Here is a 12912-nt window from a genome sequence, read left to right on the forward strand (position 1 = left end):
AGGAGGAAGGGAGAGCAAGTGCTTAGGGGTCCTAATTCCATACACCCCCCCTGGGGTGCCAGTCATACTGTACTGTTACTATGTATCAGCTCATAGGGCTGCTCTGCAGATAAACTGATGTATAGAGTGAGGCTGCAGAGCATTGCACTTGGCATTGTGGTGTCACAGAGGATTACAAAAGTGACACTGCAGAAGGAGAGATATTATGTAAATACACTATAACAGTGCCAGAGCCTTGTAGGGCACCAGTGGCATGCCAGCTGTCCTGGTACTGCCAAGTCTGAAACTGCCCATGCACCCAGAACATTGACAATTGTTGCATTATGTGACCATAAAACCGTAATCATCATTATAATGAGCATCTCATGGGACATTGCACCAATATCTGTGCGCTGCATAAAGGGAAATTACTGTACAAGGCGGTGGTGGAGTAGTTAGGGGGGCAGGGCATATATACCCCAGTGCTGGGTGCCAATGGGGTACCAACAAACCACTCCGAACTTCGCTAGGGTATTTAGATACAGGTCTTGGGTAGAAAATTGAAACTTTTTCCCAAGTAATGAAAACCAGACCCTCCCCACCAAGATAAATGTCCCTTTCAATTGGAAGGCGCTCCAGTAAATGCTTGTGCTCTGGCAGGCCGGCCCGCTACTTTAATCCCCATCTGCTATCCGATCGCTCACCAAGGTTACTCTGCCTTATCCAAACACGTTTTATAGGCCAATACCTTCACTTTATGAGATTATTATTTAATGGCAAATATAATAAAACACGACGTGGGCAGGATGATAATGTTAGATAATGGAGATGTTCCCATGAGCGGAATCGCTGCGGGGGTTTTTTTCTGCTGTTTTTTTTTTGCCAAAATACACAAGAGCAATCTATTCTGATTATTGCATTTTTTATGCATTTTTCCCTTTCTTGGTGGGAATTTGACAGCGTTTTTTAATGCATTTTTTACTGCAGAACTGCTAAGAGTCAATAGAATCCTACAGGGAAAAATTACCAAAAAACACAAAGTTCCATATCAACTTTATTAAACACACAATGAGCGTTTGTTTTCATTACATCACATCCACTTTGCTTGGACTGTTAAATGTAGCCGATTTTCTGGAGAAAAAAAAAAATCAGTGGCTTGTCCTACGTGGGAACATTGTCTTAGGCCACGTTCACATGTTGTAAGCGTGTTGCTTTTTCAGCAGAGATTTTACAAAATTGCAGCTATATTAGGTCTCCTTCACACGTCCGTATAGAACACGTTCATGAAAAACCGGTACCGGTGTCATCAGTGTTTTCCATCAGTTTGTCATTCTTGTGTCTATTTTTACCATCAGTGTTTTTCTGGTATGGATAAATAAAGAATTAAATTACTAAGCTTCTCCTATACTTTGCAAAGTTAAAACGGACAGCACATGGATGGCACACGGATGCCATTTTTTTCACGGACCCATAGACTTGTATTGGCCCTTGTCATCCATGCTGCCGGAAAAAAACGGACATGTCTCCTTGTGTTTTTCATGGACACACGAACCATGTAAAAACATGGACTTGTGCATAGCACCATAAGTTATAATGGGTACGTGTGGTATCCGTGAGGAAAACTGGATACCACACGTACTGGAAACATGGACATGTAATGGAGGCCTTACAAAGATTTTGGAAAATTGGATCATAAGAATGCAGCACAATTATAGTTGTCTGAACATGGCCTTAGGATTTTTGCAGCAAATTGCACAATATGGCTGCGACCTAACAATGGGGTCAATAGGGGTTTACCCACTATAAGTATTGAGTAATTATTCTATAAATAACTTACTGGTCAGAGACCTTGAACAATGGGGCTTCGACTTTGAATTGCTAATGCCCCTCTTTCTTTACCTAGCCTGTGCATGTCCAGATGCAGCATTAGGTCGTAAGCAAACAAAATGATTAGCCCCTCCAGTGTAGTCATCAGTGGGGGTCCAACCATTGGGAACGGTGGGTGGCAAATGCCTTTTATAATATTAATATCCTTTTATGTGACAGAGGGGCCCATGGGTCCCTTTAGGGGCCAGGTGTGACTTCTACCACTGCACCCATCAGAGACATAGCTATACGGGGTGCACAGGTAGCAGTTATACCCAGGTCTCGGTACTCGAAAGGGCCCAAAAGACCTCTTTGTCTTTGCCATGTTATAAGGCATCTGTTTTGGTGGAGAGGAACCCTACCACCAATTTTTGCTTTGAAGTCAGACCTACAATTTATGCATTTGGTACCCCCAATAGCTAGGCCCTGTCAGGGGGCCCACAATCATATAAAATAGAATTATAATACTCCTTTCTTACAAATCGTTACTAAGGAAATGTCTAGTGGTTTGATTTGACAATTACTAGGCCTCAGACTAAATCAGAGCCTGTTGCTCCTAGCAACCAATCAGAAATCAGCTCTCATTTTGTAAACTTCACTGAACAAATGTAAGCTGATCGCTGATTGGTTGCTATGGGTAACGAGGTCTCTTCTCCTCTGAGGCAAGTGAGGCCTTTGTTTCTGTAGTTTGCCAGAGCAAACCTTTCATGGAAATGTGATCACGCGCCTTTGCTTAGATTCTACATGATATATAATCATGCCCCAGTATGGAAGTGAGAGATGTATGATTAGGCAGATTTGCCATTCAGGTGGCTGGCAACCCTTTTGAAAGACTAAATGGCCGCCATATTAGTTTTGACCTATCGCTTTTGTTTGACTCCTTAAATGGCTTAAAGTGGCGCCAATTCGGGTGCCCATCAGCCTCTTCCTCCATGAAACGATCGCGGGGTGCCAATGGATTGCCATGGCAGCCAGCAACCTGATCCTATCACTGCCACAGGTTTGGTTTAGTAGGTTTTTGTGCTATACTGCAAAATATATACCATATATATATACTGTATCTATCTATCTATAGATAGATAGATACATACATACATACATATATATGCTGCAATCAAACAATTGCAGGTTCAAGTCCTCTGGTGAGACTTGAAAAAAGTAAAAAGGTAGAAAAAAAGTTCAATATTAAAAAAAGATCATAAAAATTTGAATAAAGAAATGTAAAAAAAGAAACAAAAATAATAAAATAATAAATAATAATAATAAAAACATATTTGGTATCACATCAAAACACCCCCAGAAAGAAACACTTTTTGGTCTTCACTCCCCGTCAATCTCAAAATGCAATAAAAAATTATCATTATCATTGAATCTACCCCAAAATGGTATCGATAAAAACGTCAGCTCGGCGTGTAAAAAAAAAAACCCTCACTCCGCTCCATTGACAGAAACACAAAGTTAAGGGTCTCAGAAATTGGAGACACAAACCAATTTTTTATTTCTTTTTTTTTTTTTTTTACAAATTTCTGATTTTTTTCTTTTTGCATAAATTACAAAGCAAAGTATACAAGTTTGCTATCGCCATAATTGTACTTTCCCGAAGAATAATATTACTGGATCTTTTATTACTGTAGAATGAACGCCGTAAAAACAAAATGCGAAAAACAAAGGTGGGATTTTGTTTTTTTTCCCCATTTAACTCAATTTGGATTATTTTTCCAGTATATTATAAGGTAAAATGAATGGCATCATTCAACACTACAAGTCAGTCCACAAAAAAAAATGAAGCCCTCATATGGCTATGGGGACAAAAAATAGAAAAGTTGTAGCTTATGGAAGAAAGGGAGGAAAAGAAACGAAAGCGCAAAGAAGCAAACATTGGCGGTAATAGATTAATGTTGTTAAAGTGGACTTCCCCTTTAATTTTCTTCACCTTTCTTTTCTATTTGTTGACAAGCGGCAGACAAATTGACTCATTGGACATAAAATCGTGTATAATCCAAGCGGTAATGCCAAGTCTGATTATCCGGGGGGAGGGGAAGGGGTCTCTCAGGGACCCCCCAGACCATCATTAGCCTGTTTTTATTTCCTCACTTCCCAGACAATAGAGAATGACAGTGAATAGATGTCGCCAGCATTTTGAACTAATGGAAATATAATAAAATCAGACAGCGGAGGCCGGGAAGGAGATGGAGCTGCCGCATTGACCTCCTGGTAACTGTGTGCAATGGAGGATTTGATAAAAGGCCTGCGGTCATAAAGTGGTCTGCTTAGGGGGGCACTCAGGGGCCAGCGGATTCGCATCAAACAGCTGTGCCCCTCAGGAAACAGGATACAGGGCCGGTAGCATGGGACCGTGTATTATAACTGGTATGTCGAACACATGGACTGTATTGGATGGGGGAAGCTCAAGGGCACAGAATTTATCTAAAATTATTTGGCATAAATTTGTCATTGTTATGTTTTTCAGCAATTTTTGGGGATGATCCAAATTCAAGACATATTCCCTTCCTTGCGGTCTCCAACGCCCAGTCACCACTGATCGAAAAATCTGCCTTGGTGGCTCGTCTGAAGCTAAACCTCATGGTATAGTTTCTCTGCATTGTGGAGGTATTATTTATATACTTTTATTACGGCACTACTATATTAGCACTATATGGCACAATTATGTCTTCAATATGAAAATAACTATTGAGAATTTCTATATAAATCCGTGGAAAATCTGCAACAAAATCCACAACCCATAGCTGCCATCTTTGTACTCCCAAGAATAGGACATGGTCATTTCTTCTATATATTGCAATATTGCACTATATGGAGCAAGCGCTCAAACAAACTCATGCTCAAATCCCCTATGGAAATAAAAAGAAAGTAAATATTAATTAAAAAAAAGTTTTAAAAAATATATGCTTTTGCCGCCTCCAAGAAGTCCGATCTTTGAAAATGTAAAATTAATTAAAATGGCTGTCCATTACTCATACAACCCCTTCTCAACTGCTATATTCCCCATTATATGAAAAACCAACAGCTTATACTCCCCTCTGGTGCCAGCGCCGATCAAAACATTGATCAAAATGGTGCCAATAAAAACGACAGCTTGGCACGCAAATATTTTTTTACTGCACAATGAACGCCGTGAACAAAAGAAAAAAAATGTTGATTATTTTTTTTTTTTTCAATCTTCCTATTTTCATGTACCAAATATGGTAAAATGAGTATCGTCATTTAAAAGTACAACTTGTCCCACAAAAAAACAAGCCATCATATGTCGATGGAAAAATAAAAAACAAAGTTATGGGTATTGGAAGAAGGGGTAGGCAAAAAATGACAGCTCAAAAATTAAAAAAAATGCCTGGTCATGAAGGCATTAAAGGGGTTGTTTCGCTATGTGACTTCAGGAGTGCACCCGCCCCGGCAAACTGGAAGCTGGGAGGTAGAGGAGCGGTGCAGAAGGCTGTGCCGCTGTCCTGTACTGTGCGCTCCAGCTTGGATCCAGCGCTCCAGCTTCAGAGAAGCGCTTGCAAGCCCTGTGCTACTAGTCAAGGAAACTGGCCACTTCTGGTAAACTGCAGCAGTGACCAGTAACCCAGGCAACGAGCAGTAAAATATCAAATTAATAATACCGTGCAGACATCGCCATGTCTGATAAGTTTTTAATGTCCAGCTGATGATTGCAGCCCTGCCTAAGCCACTGTGTCCAGCGTTGCATTAATGCAAGAATGTGTCCCAGAGAATTGCACACATATGTTTGTAAGTACGTGTGATCCAATAGTTTCTGCAGATGTAGGGTGGGGGTGGAGAAGGAAATCCCAGCTCAGCTACCATGGCACCTTATATCTGCAGTCCTCTGACCACAGGCCCCTCTCGCCCTCTGCCAGGCGGCTCAGTGACACTGACATATCATTTACATTTGGGTCTCATGCCATAAGATTAACACATGCCAGGTCTCCTTTTAGGGCCCGCTTGTGTTTATAAAGCGGCTTCTAGTTCCTCTTTCCACAATATGGGATTTATTTTACCATAATCCCCAGTGAAAAAAAAACCAGGCCAGGCCCAGGGTGTAAACTGAGCTTAGCCGAACTAACTTGAGCCGCTATCTAAGGGTGCAGTCAGACATATAACACGGACAACAATCGCATCGCAATGCACGGACTGGCCGGCGGCTCTCCTGGCGATGCGATCGTCGTCCATGTTATACGGCCGTCTGACTGCACTCTAAGGCATAGTCTCCAAGAACAATGGTCGCCTACAATAGTTACAAACTACAGGACCATATTTATTATGTCTGTAGAAAAAAGAAGTAGTAGCATCGTTGTTGCTCATAATATACTGTACGTATAATAACGAGTGTGCTGCTTCTGGGTGATAATCCTAATCTTCTTGTCCCACCATTCATCTCCCCCCCCCCCCCCAACAACGCAGATAAAGCGAACAGTAAGGTCATCACACCGAGAAGCTTCCCACCACTGTGCATTGTATATCTGTGCACAGTCAGCTCCCTGCCCATGGAAGTAGAGATAAAAGCCTTGTAATACAATGAGAAAGAAATCATGGAGATTACATAGAGAGAAGAAATTTACTTACTTCTCTCGTGACCATGAGATTAAAGGCCGGTATGGGCCCATTGATGAGAGAAGATCGACTATAGACAAGCTGATCGGAGCTTGCTTATGGCTCGTTCTCACGGGACCCCATATGAGTGTCCCTTTGGCTCTGTTGGGGCAGTCGGGTCGGCACACTGAGCCAAAAGATTTTCAGAATCCTGATCTAACAGCCACAGACTACAAAGGTTGAGACCTGAGCCTTGTGGACCTCCATCGTAGCGATGGGGAGCGACTAGTGACCGCCGACTAATTAAAAGAGGAGCTAAAGAAGCCGGCAGGTAGGAGGAGGCTTGTCATGGACCACTGATATGGCTGCTGGGTCCTGCAAATAATTTTATCAGCTTTTCTTGGCATATTATTTTTATAGGTAAAGGAAAGTGCAGCAGGCTGAGCTTAGTTATACGGAGGGCCACTACAAAAAGACATATAATTTGTGCCATGAGACCCTATGGCAACATATGCTATGCTATAGGCCACTACAAAAAGACATATAATTTGTGCCATGAGACCCTATGGCAACATATGCTATGCTATAGGCCACTACAAAAAGACATATAATTTGTGCCATGAGTCCCTATGGCAACATATGCTATGCTATAGGCCACTACAAAAGGACATACAATTTGTGCCATGAGACCCTATGGCAACATATGCTATGCTATAGGCGACTACAAAAACACATATAATTTGTGCCATGAGAACCTATGGCAACATATGCTATGCTGTAGGCCACTACAAAACGACATACAATTTGTGCCATGAGACCCTATGGCAACATATGCTATGCTATAGGCGACTACAAAAAGACATATAATTTGTGCCATGAGACCCTATGGCAACATATGCTATGCTATAGGCCACTACAAAACGACATACAATTTGTGCCATGAGACCCTATGGCAACATATGCTATGCTATAGGCGACTACAAAAAGACATATAATTTGTGCCATGAGACCCTATGGCAACATATACTATGCTATAGGCCACTACAAAAGGACATACAATTTGTGCCATGAGACCCTATGGCAACATAAGCCACGCTATGCCTATACCATGGCATACGTTACAGGTATAACACTGACAAAATGCTTGAGTTTTACTCCATAGTGAATTAGGAGAGGTTACATGATAGCCCACAAAACCTTGGGAGTTAGCAATGCAAACTGTCCCTATCACCTTTTATTCCAAAGGTATAAAAACAGCTACAACAATTGATCGCAGCTCTGGTCTTGGCATCAATGCCCATGTATTCTCTGGCATCCCTCATCCCCACATGCCCAGTAATACCAGCATTATTAGTAAGTAAGAGGTTAATGCATCAGAATATTGGCGTCTGGGAATGCAGCCCTATAAGCAGGTGGGCATTCATGGCCAATATAGGTATTTTCTCCGCAGACTGTGCACCATTCATGTGCCTAATATCTGTGCCACCCACCTGGGTCTATTCCTCCTTCCCCTTTCATTAATGAATTGTGCATTTACAGAGCGGCCCTTGGCTTCTGACAGATTAACCAGATGCCCAATTAGTGTCTGGCGTAACCAGGAATCATGGGCAGCCCTGGCAGCGTTCCCAGTCTCTCGTCCACCGCCTGCTTATCTATAGAGATTCTGTGCAGGAAAATGGACGGCTGAAAGCCGCCGATGCCTCAGGAAGACCTATTATTTCTCTCCCTTCCTTCCTGACTCCCTCTTCCAAAAAACCTGTGGTCCTGAATGAGTCACCCCCCATCTGTGTTGGCAACTTGCGGAGCCTTTTTTTTCTACAGTTCAGCCCATATGGAAACAACCGTGAATGACCGGGGAGAGTCCACAATAATCTTCGTGTCCGTCCTCTTTCACATAACGTCACCTTCTCCTGATCATGACAATATCTGCACGGAGAAGGATCTTATGAGTAGAAAATCTACCGCAGTTTCATGACTGTAGAATAGTATCAGATAGTCCGAGTGGAATTGTCATCCTGAATCAAGAGTAAAACGCTAGAAATACAGTAAAGACTGACACCGGCAGAATAGATGGAGCAAGGTGCAATAGAGCAGTACACACCTATGTGAAAAAGGAGCAATCAGCAAAACACTCCAGTAATAGCAATAGTCAAAGCGATAGCCAGCACTCGCATCTTCTTAAAAGAATTGTTTTATTGATCCAATAGTATAAAAGGTACAAAAAATGGTTGAATACAACAGCACAAAAATTAAAAAGGCAGAAAAGAAATATCCTCTGCGCTCATAGGCAACCTGTTTCAAACCTGCATGCTCCAAAGGACCATGCAGGTCTGAAGCATGTTGCCTATGAGCGCACAGGATATTTCTTTTTTGGGTCCGTTCCCTTGAAATAGGTGAGTTTGGTGCATCAAAGTAGGACACGTCTCTGAGATTTCCATCCATGCGCTGGATCAGATTTTCACCAATGTATCAGCTTTTCTCATGTGAAGAAGGTTTCTCAAGCTTCTCCTAGCAAACAGGCAGTGAAAAAAACACACACTTTTTTTTAATTTTTTTTACAGACACTAAAAAACCCGGACACAAGAACACATCGCCAACGACTATAATAGGTACTGCTCCATCAGTGAAAAACACAGATAGAAAGAAAGTAAAAAAATGGACGTCTGAATGCGGAACTTCAGGCAGCAAAAACAAAGCCCCATAGAATGAAATGTGTCAGTGTAAGTACGCCAAAAACGGACATGTGAATGAGGTCTTAGACCAGTTTCAGATGAGCCTGTGGAAAAATCAAGTTTTCATCCATTTGTACAGCGGTATGTCCATTTTTCTCATCAATATGATATGAAATAATAAAAGGATCCCTAATATCAAAGTTCATAATAGCAGTTCATCAATGAATAAAAAGTCCAAAAAGTCCTTGGTGTTCTCCAGTTGGATGTTAGAGAAAAGCGTCCAGATAAGGTATAGGGTGGTCGCTATTTTGGAGTGTTTATCATAAAGAAAACCATTAAATAGTGTAATTGAATAGTTACCCGTGCAGCCAAGTTGTCAGAGGGACGAATGAGCTTTCAGATGAGCGGTTACTTACTGCAAGCTCCATCCGGAGCGGTCGGCGGGTGATGGACAGCAGGCGGCCACAGATTGCGGGAATGCAAGATGGTGTCCTGTGGAGTCCAAGATTGCTTGTGGGGTCCAAGGTTGCTTGTGAGCAAGCGGCAATTGAAGGGAGCGGGAGGCAGGAGGCGACTCAATTCCGCCTTCCACCGTAGTGTGCGGCTCTGCCGGTGGAGTTCTGATCCCACTAGGTTCAATATAGTATTCATATACCATCAGATGTTTGAAATTAAGCAATTTGGGAGGATAAGTTGGACATTCAGGAAGGAAGGCGGAGTTGAGTGCCCTTAAAGAGCTCCCTGTTTCATCTGGAGCCCATACCCTGACGAAGGGGGACCAAGTATTCCCCGAAATGCGTTGGTTTGCTTTTTGGCCTTTTGGATTTTCCATACAGAGTGACATCACGCTCCTTCCAGTACACGCCGTCTACCTCCAGTTTGCTATCCATCTGGCTGTGCCAGACCCGTCTTCTGCCTCCCATTCGCTTCAATTGCCGCTTGCTCTCAAGCAACCTTGGACCCCATGAGCAATCTTGGACTTCACAGGACACCAGTATGCATTCCCACAATCTGTGGCCGCCTGCTGTCCATCACGCACCGACAGCTCCGGACGGTGCTTGGTGTAAGTAACCGCTCATCTGAAAGCTCAATACTTCTCCATGAAGATCAGATGTCATCCAAGTGCGATCCAATTTTTTTCACTGACCCATATAATTGCATTGCCAATTTTTGAGACGACCCTCGACTCAAAATCTGATGTGACTCCAATATTTTTCGCGGACCACTCGGGCCGAGGAAAAAAAAAATCGGACATGTGAATGGCTTCATAGACTATCACAGGTACGAGTGCTATCCGCGAAAACCAGGGACAGCTCTCATACAAGAAAATCGGATGTGTGAATGAGAGCCAGAACATCTATGAGAGCCAGAACGAGGGCAGAACGTGGCTCTAGTAGCCTTTTATTGATAGATAGATTGTGGTCACAAGATGGCAGATCTGGACCGGAGAGCCGCTGGAAAGATCCAAGGCACACATCAGACATACCCTGTTTCATGAGCTGTCTGTCAGTATGATACACGGACGACATACGGACCAAGAGCAGAGATGTGACACACTGTAACGAGCTGTATATAATCAGGACAGATTTTAAACCCTTTGTAAAACAAAAGTTCCAATTTGCAGACAGGAAGCAGAGAGCTTGAAAATGGTGAAGAATTCAAATTCAAAGTCTTTTAAAAAAGTTGCAAAACTTTTCAGTCACCAAACTTTTATTCATACCCAACCGTAACAGTTGTGATTTTGCTGGTAAGTGAAAACTGATCAGCAGAATTTATCAATAAGAATAATAGAGGCACTCACCGTCCTCCGCCGCCACCGCCGGCAGGTTTACAGCAGATGACTTGTGAAGTGCCAGTCTATATTTAGCCGCCACCTTGTTTCAGAGGTGACAGCTGCCGCCGACTCGTCAGGCCATGGCGTGCGTCCCTGGGACGTGCACTGGTCACCGCTGTCCTTCCCTGGGAACAGTCTGCTGTAAAACAGTGCAAAAAAATAAAAAATGGCCTATGAGGACCCCAGTGGTGCAGCACAGCAGCGAGTAGAATAACAATCACTCACCATGTCAGCCAAGACCCAGCGCAGGAAGCAGTGTGGTGACATCTGTCAGCGGTCGCAGGGGCGCGTCCCCTCGCAACCTACAATTTGTGCCTCCTCTCACACATCACTTGTCACTACTTCTGAGCGCGCTCTTAACGTCTGTGACCTATAAACATAAGAAAATTATTTTGCAGTTCCCAACTGCTGACGTGTTATAAGGTATGAGAGCAATTCACTAGAAAATAAAAAAAACACAAAAGAGGGTGACATGGACCTGTATTCCTATGCTAGGTTGCACTCACCCTGCTCCTTTCTCCCACTGTTTGTCAGTTTTCACTGTGGGGCTTGCATTCTATTCGTGAACCAATAAACTCATTGCCCTGGCAGAAGCGTAGGCCTAGACTCAAATTTTTGCGATCCCCCTTTTTAGTGTATTATGTTGGAGTAATAGCATGGAGCGCTCTATGAGCCTTAATCTTTAAAACTGGCAATTTGTATGACAGCCTTAATGAAGGGAGCGCTGGAGTAAGATGCAACTAATTAATTAAAAGACGGGTGGGTCTTAATCAATTTGGCACATCTTTAAATTGATGTGCGCCCCCAATAGAGAAATGTATGCCAGTTATGATGAATTTGTCAAACGCATAAACCACACCCAAGCTCCAACTACATTTCTAAAAGTTGGCAGAGCTTAATGTTTTTGTGTAGCTTTGAGTTGCACAAATATTTTGTGACATTTCATGCAGTTTTACCCCAGAATTCTGTTGAAAACTGCTTGATGAATTAGGGTGTATATGCTTAGCAAGAATATAACTACTAAAATACTGCCCCTATGTACAAGAATATAACTACTATAATACTGCACCCTATGTACAAGAATATAACTACTATAATACGGCCCCTATGTACAAGAATATAACTAGTATAATACTGCCCCTATGTACAAGAATATAACTACTATAATACTGCACCCTATGTACAAGAATATAACTACTATAATACTGCACCCTATGTACAAGAATATAACTGCTATGATACTGCTCATGTGAACAAGAATATAACTACTATAATACTGCCTCCTATGTACAAGAATATAACTACTATAATACTGCCCCCTATGTACAACAATATAGCTACTATAATACTGCTTCTATGTACAAGAATATAACTACTATAATACGGCCCCCTATGTACAAGAATATAACTACTATAATACTGCCAATATGTACAAGAATATAACTACTATAATACTGCCCCTATGTACAAGAATATAACTACTATAATACTGCTCCTATGTACAAGAATATAACTACTATAATACTGCTTCTATGTACAAGAATATAACTACTATAATACTGCCCCCTATGTACAAGAATATAACTACTATAATACTGCCCCTATGTACAAGAATATAACTACTATAATACTGCTCCTATGTACAAGAATATAACTACTATAATACTGCTCCTATGTACAAGAATATAACTACTATAATACTGCACCCTATGTACAAGAATATAACTACTATAATACTGCACCCTATGTACAAGAATATAACTACTATAATACTGCACCCTATGTACAAGAATATAACTACTATAATACTGCACCCTATGTACAAGAATATAACTACTATAATACTGCACCCTATGTACAAGAATATAACTTCTATAATACTGCACCCTATGTACAAGAATATAACTACTATAATACTGCACCCTATGTACAAGAATATAACTGCTATAATACTGCTCATGTGAACAAGAATATAACTACTATAATACTGCCTCCTATGTACAAGAATAT

General features: G+C 41.8%; 1 protein-coding gene across 2 annotated transcripts in view; it reads right to left on the minus strand.

The window, feature by feature from the left end:
* EPN2 (epsin 2) overlaps window positions 1–11263 on the minus strand; it is a 73159-nt gene extending 61896 nt beyond the window's left edge. The window contains exons 1-2 of one of the 2 annotated variants that reach the window (XM_073648446.1): window positions 11128–11263; window positions 10870–11041 (exon numbers count right to left, since the gene is read on the minus strand). The gene's annotated coding sequence lies outside the window, so the exon portion shown is untranslated. The remainder of the gene's footprint in view (window positions 1–10869; window positions 11042–11127) is intronic. The other variant, XM_073648447.1, reaches the window with a different exon arrangement.
* Window positions 11264–12912: the final 1649 nt, after the last annotated feature.

The sequence above is a fragment of the Phyllobates terribilis genome, unplaced genomic scaffold (genome assembly GCF_046119375.1).
Source record: "Phyllobates terribilis strain yellow unplaced genomic scaffold, ASM4611937v1 Scaffold_9__5_contigs__length_417890890, whole genome shotgun sequence".
Lineage (NCBI taxonomy): Eukaryota > Metazoa > Chordata > Amphibia > Anura > Dendrobatidae > Phyllobates > Phyllobates terribilis.